General features: G+C 40.4%; 1 pseudogene; it reads right to left on the bottom strand.

Moving 5' to 3' along the window:
* Positions 1-9,546: 9,546 nt before the first annotated feature.
* On the bottom strand, positions 9,547-9,878 carry LOC145535511 (guanine nucleotide-binding protein G(I)/G(S)/G(O) subunit gamma-5 pseudogene; annotated as a pseudogene).
* Between the last annotated feature and the right edge of the window lie 1,931 nt (positions 9,879-11,809).

The raw sequence follows: 11,809 nt of genomic DNA, 5'->3' as shown, positions 1-11,809 counted from the left end.
AGCAGAACTCAGGCCCCCAAGTTGCAACTTAGCTGACCAAGTACTGCGCACTTGGTCCGGCGTCTTCCCAGACCGAGGGCCTGTGCCTGATTTGTGGATGGGAAGAACGGGCCCTCACCCTCGCTCCGTAGATCTTGGAGAAACGTTTGGGGACTAGCTCCTGGCTCAGCCCGCCATATCCAGCAGCCAGTACTAAGCAAGGAGAAGCAATCAAACTAATATGTTCACCCCTTGGTGTCGCCGGGGATTGGTTCTGGGACCCGCCGAGGATACCAAAATCTGCGGATGCTCGAGTCCCATAGCGGGCCCTCCGCATCTGCAGATGTGAAACCCACGGATATGGAGGGCCGTCTGTGTGTCTACAGAAAAAAACCCGTGTATAAGTGGACCAGCTAGGCCTTTGCTTGCTCTGAGTTTTTGCAGTGAGGCTGAAGTCCGAGTCTGCCATACTCCAGCGGTCTCCAGGAGCAGGAGTTCAGGGCTGTGTTTTCTGAGCAGGTGGGGTGCTCAGGTGCGCTATGAAAACAAAACAAAACCCCAGCCCACTCCCTTAAGAAAGGCCCTTAGCCTATTTTAGTAACGAATCCACATCAAATATCAAGTGTGGAAACCTGCACAGTGTTTAGAACACTCAAGGGGTACAGAGAGCACCCCTTCCTTTTGTTTTTGCCTTTGTTGCAACTATGGATTGTGCTACATCTTTATAAACAGCCCCTATTGCTTCTGGCTGTAAATCCTCTAGAGGTATACATGTACCCTGGGGTGGACTCCTGTGGACGTGGCTAAATTACCTGCTTTCTTGCAGCTGCCTCCCCCACCCCCTTATCTCGCCTCATCATGTTTTCTAGAAACCTTCCTGAGCCCTTTCTGAGGAATAAATAAATTTTATTCATTGTCAAATAAAAGAGAGCCAGGCTAGATTGCAGGCTCTATGATTTTTCCTTGAAGAAGTGTTTTATGGATGCCCCAAGGCTTGTTAATATCCTAAATACTGAAAATAACTCCTAACAATGGGCCCTATACTTGACAATGTACTTATCTTGTGTTTTCTTACACAACTGTTTTTGTCAACCCCATTTGAGATCAGAAACTAAATCATTTTTGTGGGCTCCTGAATGTATCATGGGACCAGGTCATCTCACCTACAGTGCCTAACGCATAATACCTTTTGCTTCATGTTTCTGGAGAGTGGCTAAGAAATTAACTAAAAAAGGGGTTGGTGACCAATTCTTTTTCAAAAAGATGGTAAGAGATGGCAATCTGATACCTCTTCCTGATTTTAACCAAGACGTTTCCTCCTCATGTTGGCCCTGGTTGAGTTCAGCAAGCCTCTGCCTCTCTTGGCTGGATATCCTATGCACAATTTTGTCTTAATATTAGTTATCTCATGAGAGACCTATTAGAGTTTTCATCATGATTTGCATTAGACTAGCTAAGAATTCTATGAGAGCTCAGGAAGTGTGTCCCTTTACAGCTCAGATTTCCACAGTGAATTTGTGTTTTCCCAACTGTAGTAACCCATGTGACCCTTGACAAACGTTGCCTTACTTTGGCATCAGTCATGATAGTGTTTTTCTTTAAATTTTACTTAACTTCACACTTTTAAAACCTTAAATACTGAATGGAGCCTCAAGTAATAACCACGAATCATGGTTTGATGTATTAGATTGATGGGAGTGAAGGGCCCTGGAGCCAGATTGTTGGCCTATAAATCCTGGCTGTGCTAACCACTTGCTAGCTAGCTAAATTGTTAGGTTACTCATTCTCACTTAATCTTGGTCTCTACATCTGTGAAACGAGGATAGCAATAGTAACTACCTCACCAGTTTATTGTGAGAATTAACTGAGGTGATAAAAACAAAGTGCTACCAATAGCCATCCTATGCTGCCTTACATTTCTTTTTTTTTTTTTTAATATTTATTTATTATTTATTTTGGCTGCACCAGGTCTTAGTTGCAGCACATAGGATCTTCAGTCTTCATTGCAGCATGTAAACCCTTAGTTGCAGTATGCAAGATCTTTAGTTGCAGCATATGGGATCTAGTTCCCTGACCAGGGATTGAACCCGGGCCCCCTACATAGGGAACACAAAGTCTTAGCCACTGGACCACCAGGGAAGTCCCTGTCTTACACTTCTGACTTTAGTCAATTGTATGGTTTATTTATTTATTCACAAAGGTCCATGAGAGAAGAGAGATGATGGTTATTCTCTGGCAGTTGGCAATGAGGACAGAGAGTTTTCTTGAGAACGTGTCGCTGCCATGTTTTTTGTCCCTATGTATGCTTCAGTCAGTAATCCTTTGTTGGCTGCTGTGTTTACAAGGCCCTACCTCAGGCAGTGTGGAGAATGTCATGATTCCAGACACAGCTATTGTGCCATGGGTTCTCACAGTCTGGAGAGAGAGAGATCAGTCCATGTGAGAGAAAGAAGCTGAAAATTCTGGAGACAGAGTGTCCAGCCCTACCATCACTAACTTGCTGTGTGGCTAGAGGTAAATTAACTGACCTCTCTGTGCCTCAGATACCACCTTTGTAGGGGGAGGATCATGATGGTAGCTGCTGGACAGTGTTGTGACATTTACATGAAGGAATACAAGAAAGGTCCATGGTGAGGGCTCAGATAACTTCCGCTGATGCTGAGTTAAGGGGTCGGGACTGACTGGGGGCCTGCACCACGACTGAAGATGCTGGACATGGAGTATCACCCCTGCTCCTGAATGGATATGAGAGTTGGTAAGAATGCCACATGGCCATGCTTGTTCATGCTGGTGACACCGTATGGGAGCTCACTGTGCACCCGGGCCTGACTAATCGATCTTATTGGCCCGAGGAGGGGGCCATCATTCTCTTTAGTTCCTAACCAAGGTAATGGAGGCTCTGAGAGGTTCAGTGACTTTCCCAGGGTTGCACAGCCCAAAGGTAGGGCCAAGATTCACACCTTTGAAAAGACTATTCTTAGCAGCCCGTGGTAGAAGCGGGTTTGGTGTTTGTGGGAAGGGTGTTGTTTGTACCCCACGGGATGGATCAGATACTGGCAGATGCTGAGCAGGTTGTGCTGAGAATCCCAGGGAAAACAGATAGCATGAAAAATAAAATAAAATAATAAAACAGGGAGCTTGATGTTGTAAATCAACTACACTTAAAAAAAAAAAAAAAGGTAGCACGAGCAGCCCCAGGAGGCATGAGTGCAAGCTTGTCTCAGGGAACCCCAACACAGCCAGATGTGGCCAGGTGAGTACAGATAAAGGGTGACTTTTTTTTTAAATTGGCTGTGCTGGGTCTTCAGTGCTGCACGGGCTTTTCTCTAGTTACAGTGCATGGACTTCTCATTGTGGTGGCTTCTCTTGTTGGGAAGCACGGGCTCTAGGGCGAACAGGCTTCAGCAGGTGTGGCACGTAGGGTTCAGTAGCTGCAGCTCCCGGGTTCTAGAGCACAAGCTCAATATTTGTGGCGCACGGGTTTAGTTGCTCCGAAGCATGTGGGATCTTCCTAGACCAGGGATTGAACCCATGTCTCCTGCATCGGCAGGCGGATTCTTTACACTGAGCCACCAGGGAAGACCGAAAGTGTGGCTTTGAGAGGGAGTCAGAAGGAGAGCCTGAAGGTAACACTACCGTGGGTGAGAAATAAAGTTTAAAAGGTAGATTGAGGTCAGAATTATGAAAGGAGTCAGAATGCCAGCATCTGGACACGGATCAGTGTAGTGGTTTTGGTCAGGGGCAGTGATAATGAAATCAGGGTCTTAGGATGTGGAGGAGAGGGGGAGAGTCTCTAACTTGGCTCCCAGCTCAGCTCACTGCATTTATTGCGCTCAGCCACAAGGATGGACACAGCTTCCTGACTTGGAGGCCATGGTTGGCCATCAGGGAAATCATGGGCCTTCTTGAACTTGAATGTAAATTGTTTAATGATATATTTTTCCTTTTTAAAAGATTTTTTAAAGTAAAATTTTCTGGCGTACGTATTTTTTTAATATGTATTTATTTAGTTTTATTTGGCTGTGCCAGGTCTTAGTTGCAGCACACGGGATTTTTAGTTGCAGCACGTGAACTCTTAGTTGCAGTATGTGGGATCTAGTTCCCTGACCAGGGATCGAACCCAGAGCCCCCTGCATTGGGCACATGAATTCTTAGCCACTGGACCACCAGGGAAGTCCCTGAACTTGAATGTAAATTTTAAGAGTGTGTGCACCTTTCATCAGATAAGTAAGGGGGTGCATGATGACACTAACTATCCCCTCCCCAAACACAGACCAGAGTTTTGAGTAAAGATGCCAGGCTTTAGAGTTAGAACACTTGAATCTGGTTTCAGCACACAGCATTGTTCTTTAGTTGCCTTCACACAACCAGAACTTTGGCCCCCAGTTCTTGTCACATGACACTGAGCACGCCTTGTATCTCTCTGAGAGTCGTGTAAAATAGGGTGACTATTGTTATGACTACTACTAGCTAAAATAAAAATCAATCACCTTACAGAATGCTTTTTCTTTTTTCTTTTAATTTTTTAGTTTCTCTCTGTCTGTATTTCACTTAGCATAATGTCCTCTAGATTCATCCATGTTGTGGCAAATGGCAAGATTTCCATCTCTCTCATGACTGAATAATACCCCACTGTATATGTATACCACATCTTTATCCACTCAACCATCAATGCATGCTTAGGTTGTTTGTATGTCTTGCTATTTTCAGAATTCTTGTGATGCGAGATGAAGTATGGAAAGATACTTTATTAATTTTAACTGACTAAAAATGTAAAGAGTGATTTCTATTACTGTCGTTTGTCTTAAGCAATTTGACTTTTTATTTTTTTAAATAACTTTTATCATGAAATTTTCAAACATACACAAAGGTAGAAAGAATACAGTAATTCAATAATGAACCCTCATAGAAATCATCGTCCAGATTCAATATTTATCAGGATTTTGCTAAACGTGCTTCATCTATCCTGTTTTTTCTTCCCTCTTCTTTGTTCCCTCCCTTCTTCTTTCTGTCCTTTTCTCCTCCTCCCCTCCCCACTCACTCTCCTCTTCTGGCGGTGCTAATTTGAGAGGAACTCAAGACATGTATTTTCATCCTTATATCTTTATGTGTACTTTCTTTAAAAATACAGGCTTTTTCCTACATAACCACAGAGCCATCCGGGCACCTCAATGGTACTAATAATCTCTTGGTGTCATCACCCAGTCGCTTGTATTCAGAATTACCTGATTGCCTCAAAAGTGACTTTTTATGGTTGGTTTTTAAAAAGATATTATTTTTTTTTTTACTTTGCTGGGTCTTAGTTGCCGCACGTGGGATCTAGTTCCCTGACCAGGGATAGAACTCAGGCTTCTGCATTGGGAACACAAAGCCAGGGAAGCCCCTATGGTTGGTTTTTATAGGATATAAGTTTTTCTGTATCTACACTGATACAGTAAGAGGAAAACTCCAGGGGAGGGGGTTTTTGTATATCTAATTCCTGCCTTAGAAAGGGGAAGAAGAAATAAAGACAGACTTGGATATCTACTACTACTGGTGGTTTTATGTGGCAATAAAAGTGATTCTGTTTTTGCATTCACTGCCCTATCTCAGGACACCATGGGCCCTTCGGGTTTGTTCCGAGTCACTGTGGCCGAGTCATCCCAGTCCAGACGGTGGGATAGAGCATCTCTTTGCTCTAACCAGGCCTTAAGCGTAAAATTTCATGATTTTTCTTTAAATTCTGCCTGACCTATTAGGCCATTATGACAAGCAAGCTTGATGAAGCAGGAACCAGGCACCTCACTAAGGATATATTACCCTAAGACAGCCTGGGCTCAAGCCTCAAAGGATTGCTCTCTACAGCCGCATTCTCTGCGAGCATCCTTCAGGGGGAAACCTCAAATGACATTTTTGGTCCTTGCCAGGAGTAGGAAAAACTATTTGCTTTTAGTCTACTCGATGGAAAGAAATGCAATTTGCCAATCCCATTGACTTTCAGATGTTTCAGGTTCTAGGTCAATCTCTATCTCTTGGAAGAAGCCTTCCCAGCTCACAGTACTCTTGTCTTCTGAGCTTTTACTGCTCTTAAAATGGGACCAATTCATCGGATCCCAATCACACATTACTTCCAGTGCAAGTCACTGTTAAATATATGGAAGTAAGATGGTGGGACACATGTACACCAATGGCTGATTCATGTCGATGTATGGCAAAAACCACCACAATATTGTAAAGTAATTAGCCTCCAATTAAAATAAAAAAATTATATATATATATATGTATATATATGAAAGGATGACCAGTGTGTGTGTGTGTGTATGCGTGTACATGGGTGAATGTGGTATGTGTGTAGGTATATGTGTATTTTGTGATTTCTCAATTAGATGGTAAACTCCTTACATTTTACACACTTCTTAGTATTTCCCATGTAGTTCCCCAGAGCAGTGCTGAGGGATTTGGGAGTGAAGCGAAGGTGGAAGAGTTGCTCTGGCTGAGCCCTGAGACACACCGCTGGCTAGGCCACACCAAATTCCAGGAAAGCAAGAAAGAAGGTAGAGAGATGACCTTTTCATCGTCGTTTTTAAGTTTCTGATCCAAACAATCAGTACTGAGAGGAAATCTTTAGCAATAAAGGCTTCGAGGTCATGGAAGGAAAATTCAACTAATGTCCCCCCCCCCAAAAAATAAAATAGGAGCCTTAGCTGATAGCCAGTGAGAAGAGGAAACATTACAAAAAGAGACTTGTCGATTGGTTGGTGAATACAAAAGAAGACCGGATGGCTTTGATCAAGGCTACTGAGCCTGGAGACTTTTATTAGCTGAGCTTGTCCAGTGTTGGCTCCATCCTCTTATTTTCCTTCCAGCCCGTTTGGCAGACTCTGAGGTAGCAAAGATCTTCCCAGAAGGGGTCTAGCACTTACTTAGTGGTCTTCCATGTGGGTGGAGAAATGGGTGAGCAACATGATCTCCTCTCCGTCTGAAACACTGTGTGCAGAGCCACCCTGGGAGTCTCATCTGAACTACAAAGGCTCTTCTTTCCTGTTACGTTCTCTTTCTTCATAGTTGTCATCCTTTTCCTCCCTGTCATTTGTGTGTGCGCGTGTGCATAATTGTTTAATTCCGTGTCCATGTACTGTAAACAAGGGCCAACGGCATAAGTAAGTCATGGAGTAACAGAAAATACATGAGTTAAAGTCAAATGTAATCTGGAACAAGGAACTGAATAGCCACAAGCAGAAAATAAAATTAAACCCTTATCTTATACCATATACAAAAATCTCAACTCAAAATGCACCAAAAATTTATAGACGGTTCCCTTATCGACAAAGTTTATTAAGTATAGATAAGTATGCTCACCAGTACATCATCTTTCACTTACTAATAACTTTCTTAATGTCTCTGTGCCTCAGTTTCCTCATATATAAAATGGGAAAGTTGATAACACCCTCCTCCTAGATTTTCTTTTTGATTAAATGAAGAAGAGCGTGTAAAACAACCAGGACATTTCTTAGAAGATCTAAGCAACACACTTTCTTTTTTTAATAGAGAGAATTGAAATTGGGTTTTTTCCCCCAACAATCTAGCCAGAGAATGCCCTTTCCCACAAAGTTTTCTAAATAGATAAGTATGCTCACCAAAAAGCATGTATTTCCCCAACTTACTAGTAACGCCATTAATGTCTCTGGGTCTCAGTTTCCTCATCTATAAAATGCCAATGGTGATAACACCTTCCTCGTACATTTTATTTGTAATTAAATGAACCAGAGCATGTAAAACACTGAGGACAAGCTTAGTAGAATTAAGTAACATACTTAATTTTGTTTATTTTTAATAGAATTGAAATCAAGCTTTTTTCCCCAAACATTCTAGATCGACGATGCCCTTTCCCACAACGTTTACTAAGTATAGATAAATACGGTTAGCAAAAGCATCTCTTTCACTTACTAGCAACTTCATTAATGCCTCAGTTTCCTGAAGTATAAATGGGAATATTGATAACAATTTCCTCGTAGATTTTCTTTTCAATTAAATGAAGCAGACCCTGTAAAACACCGAGAACATTGCTTAGTAGTCCAAGTAACATGCTTAATTTTGTTTTTTCTTTTTAATAGAGAGAACTGAAATTGATTTTTCCCCCCGCAACATTCTAGATAGACAGTGCACTTTCCACAAAGTTTACTGAGTGTAGATAAATAGGCTCTCAAAAAAAAAAAGGATCTCTTTCACTCACTAGTAACTTCATTGATGCCTCTGTACCTCAGTTTCCTCATCTATAAAATGGGAATGTTGATAACATATTCCTCATAGATTTTCTTTTTAAGTAAATGAAGAAGAGCATGTAAAATACCCAGGACATTGGTTAGTAGATCTAAGTAACATACTTAATTTTGTGTTTTTTAATAGAGAGAATTGAAATCTAGATTTATTTCCTCACAATCTAGATAGTCAAAGCCCATTCTCATGAATTTTGCAAATGTCAATAAATACCTCACCAAAACACATCTCTTTCATTCACTAATAACTTCGTTAATGCCTCTAGCCTGTTTCCCTGTCTGTAAAATGGGAATGTTGCTAACACCTTCCTTGTAGATTTTCTTTTTAAGTAAATGAAGCAGAGCATGTAAAACACCCAGGACATTGCTTAGTAGATCTAAGTAACATACTTAATTCTGTTTACTTTTTTAGTAGATGGAATTGAAAACAAGTATTTTCCCCCAACATTCTGGATAGTCTTTTCCCAAAAAGTTTACTAAGTATAGATAAATATGCTCACCAAAAAGCATCTCTTTCACTTACTAGTAACTTCATTAATACCTCTGGGCTTCAGTGTCCTCATGTATAAAATGGGAATGTTGATAACACCTTCCTTGTAGATTTTTTAAAGTAAAATAAGCAGCGCATGGAAAACACCCAGGAAATTGATTCATAGATGTAAGTAGTATACTTAATTCTGTTTTTTTTAATAGACAGATTGGAAATCAAGTTTTTTCCTGACAATCTAGACAGACTTTGACCTTTCCACAAACTTTACTAAGTATACATAAACAATGCTGACCAAAAAGAATCTCTTTCACTTATTATTAACTTTTTAATCCCTCTGTGCCTCAGGTTCCTCATCTATAAAATGGGAATGTTGATAACACATTCCTCGTAGATTTTGGTTTTAATTAGATGGAGTTAATCATGTAAAACACCAAGGACATTGCATAGTAGATCTAAGCAACACACTTAATTCAGGTTTTTTTTTGATAGAATTGAAATTGAGTTTTATTTGCCAACGATCTAGATAGCCAGTGACCTTTTGTGAAATTTAACTCAATGTCCATAAGTACGTTCACCAAATAGCATCTCTTCCACTTACTAGTTATATCATTAATGCCCCTTTGCCTCAGTTTCCTCATCTATAAATTGGGAATGTTGATAACACCGTCCTAGCTGATTTTTTTTTATACTAAGTATTTTATTGTATGCTGCCATCAGTGTATATAAAAATAATTACCCTTGTGAAACAGAAAATTATGAATATTCAGAGAGGTAGACATTAAGGACTGACAAAAGTAGAAGCTTGTATAGTATGGCACGTTACAGAGAGGCTTTTGTACAGGCTTCAAATTTAGCTTTCCTTTGAATATTCACTGGTTTATGAAAAGTGGTTTGGAAAACCTTGTCAAGATTCGTCTTACTACAAAAAGGAACAGACTTTCTGGGGCCTGAAGGGATTTGTACTTGAAGATACTCCAGTCAGCAGAGGGTCATGTTGCGCATTCTGCAGACAGAACTGTTTCAAATCGGCAGCTGCCTGGGAAACCTTCACCAGATTGAGCCCGGCCTCCAGCCGGAGCTGCTGAACCACTTTTTTCATAGCCGCGACGCTGGATGAACCCGACATGGCGCGCTCGAAAGGATGGCAGATCCGCGGGCCGTCAGCAGGTCTGCGGTGGGTCTGCTGGGCCAGTCGGCTGAGCTGGGGGTGAGGCTTGGAACTTTGTCTCTTAAGTTTCTGGTCCTTTACCCCCCTAGATGATTTTTTAATTAAGTGAAGCAGAGCATGTAAAACACACAGGACATTGCTTAGTAGATCTAAATAACATATTTAATATTTTAATAGGTAGAGTTGAAAGTGGGTTCTAGATAGAAAAAGCCCTTTTCCATGAAGTTTTCTAATTATAGATAAATACGCTCACCAAAAAGCATCTTTCACCTACTATTACATTCACTAATGGTGCTGTGCCTCAGTTTCCTCATGTTTAAAATGGGAATGTTGAAAACAACTTCCTCGTAGATTTTTTTTTTTAATTAAATGAAGGAGAGCCTGTGAAACAACAAGGACATGCTTAGACATGTAAGTAGCATACTTAATTTTGTTTTTTTTTTTTAGAAGAGAGAGTTGAAATCGAGTTTTTTTCCCTAGTAATCTGGACCGACAATGCACTTTCCCATAAAGTTTAGTGCGTCTAGGTCCATACACTCATGAGAAAGCATCTCTTTCACTTTCTAGTAACTTCATTAATACCTCTGAACCTCAGTTTCCTCATCTATAAAATGGGAACGTTGATAACACCTTCTGTGTCGTTTTTCTTTTTAATTAAATGCAGGGAGGCAGGTAAAACAAGACGGACTTTGCTTAGTAGATCTAAGTATCATACTTAGCTTTGTTTTTTTTCTAGTAGATGGAGTTGACATTGAACTTTTTTCACCAACAATCTAGAGACAATGCCGTTTCTGCAAAATTTACTATCTGTCCATAAATACGCTCACCGTAAAGCATCTCTTTCACTTACTAGTAACTTCATTAATGCCTCTGTGCCTCAGTTTACTCATCTATAAAATGGGAGTGTTGATAACACCTTCCTCTTTGATTTTTTCAATTAAATGAAACAGAGCATATGATACATCCAGGATGTTACTTAGTAGATCTAAGTAAAATACTTACTTTTTTTTATAAAAGAGAGTTGAAATTGAGTTTTTTTCTCCAACAATCTAGACAGACAATGCCCTTTTCCACAAAGTTTACTGAGTGTAGATAAATACGCTCTCAAAGAAATCATCCGTTTCACTTCTTGTAACTTCATTACTGCCTCTGTGCCTCAGTTTCCTGTAAAAACTGTAAAATGGGAATGTTGATAACACCTTCCTTGTAGATTCTCTTTTCAATTTAATGAAGCAGAGCATGTAAAACACCCAGGATATTTCTTAGTAGATCTAAGTAGCATACTTAATTTTTTAAAATAGAATTGAAAGAGTAATTTTCCCACCAAAATCTAGGTAGACCATGCCCTTTCACACAACGTTTACTAAGTATAGATAAATAATGCTCACCAAAATCATTCCTTTCACTTACCAGTAAATTTGATAAAGCCTCTGTACCTCAGTTTCCTCATCTATAAAATGGGAATGTTGATAACACCTTCCTCATACATTTTCTTTTTGATTAAATGAAGAAGAGCATGTAAAACACCCAGAATATATAGCTTAGTAGGTCTAAGTAACACACTTAATTTTTTTGTTTTAATAAAGAGAATTGAAATCGAGCTTTTCCCCCCAACAATCTGGACAGACCTACCCTTTCATATTTAAATACGCTCACTAAAAGCAAGCACTCGTGCCATCTCCTGTTTGACCACTTCCAATGTGTAGACTTTATTTTGGGGGCTCCAAAATAACTGCAGATGGTGACTGCAGCCATGAAATTAAAGGATGCTTACTCCTTGGCAGGAAAGTCATGACCAACCTGGACAGCATATTAGAAAGCAGAGACATTACTTTGCCAACAAAGGTCCGTCTAGTCAAGGCTATGGTTTTTCCAGTAGTCATGTATGGATGTGAGAGTTGGACTATAAAGAAAGCT

The sequence above is a fragment of the Giraffa tippelskirchi genome, chromosome X, assembly GCF_054371585.1.
Source record: "Giraffa tippelskirchi isolate mGirTip1 chromosome X, T2T-mGirTip1v1.2.pri, whole genome shotgun sequence".
NCBI classification, from domain to species: domain Eukaryota; kingdom Metazoa; phylum Chordata; class Mammalia; order Artiodactyla; family Giraffidae; genus Giraffa; species Giraffa tippelskirchi.
Note: the sequence above shows the minus strand (reverse complement) of the source record. Positions and strands in the feature narration are given on the sequence as shown.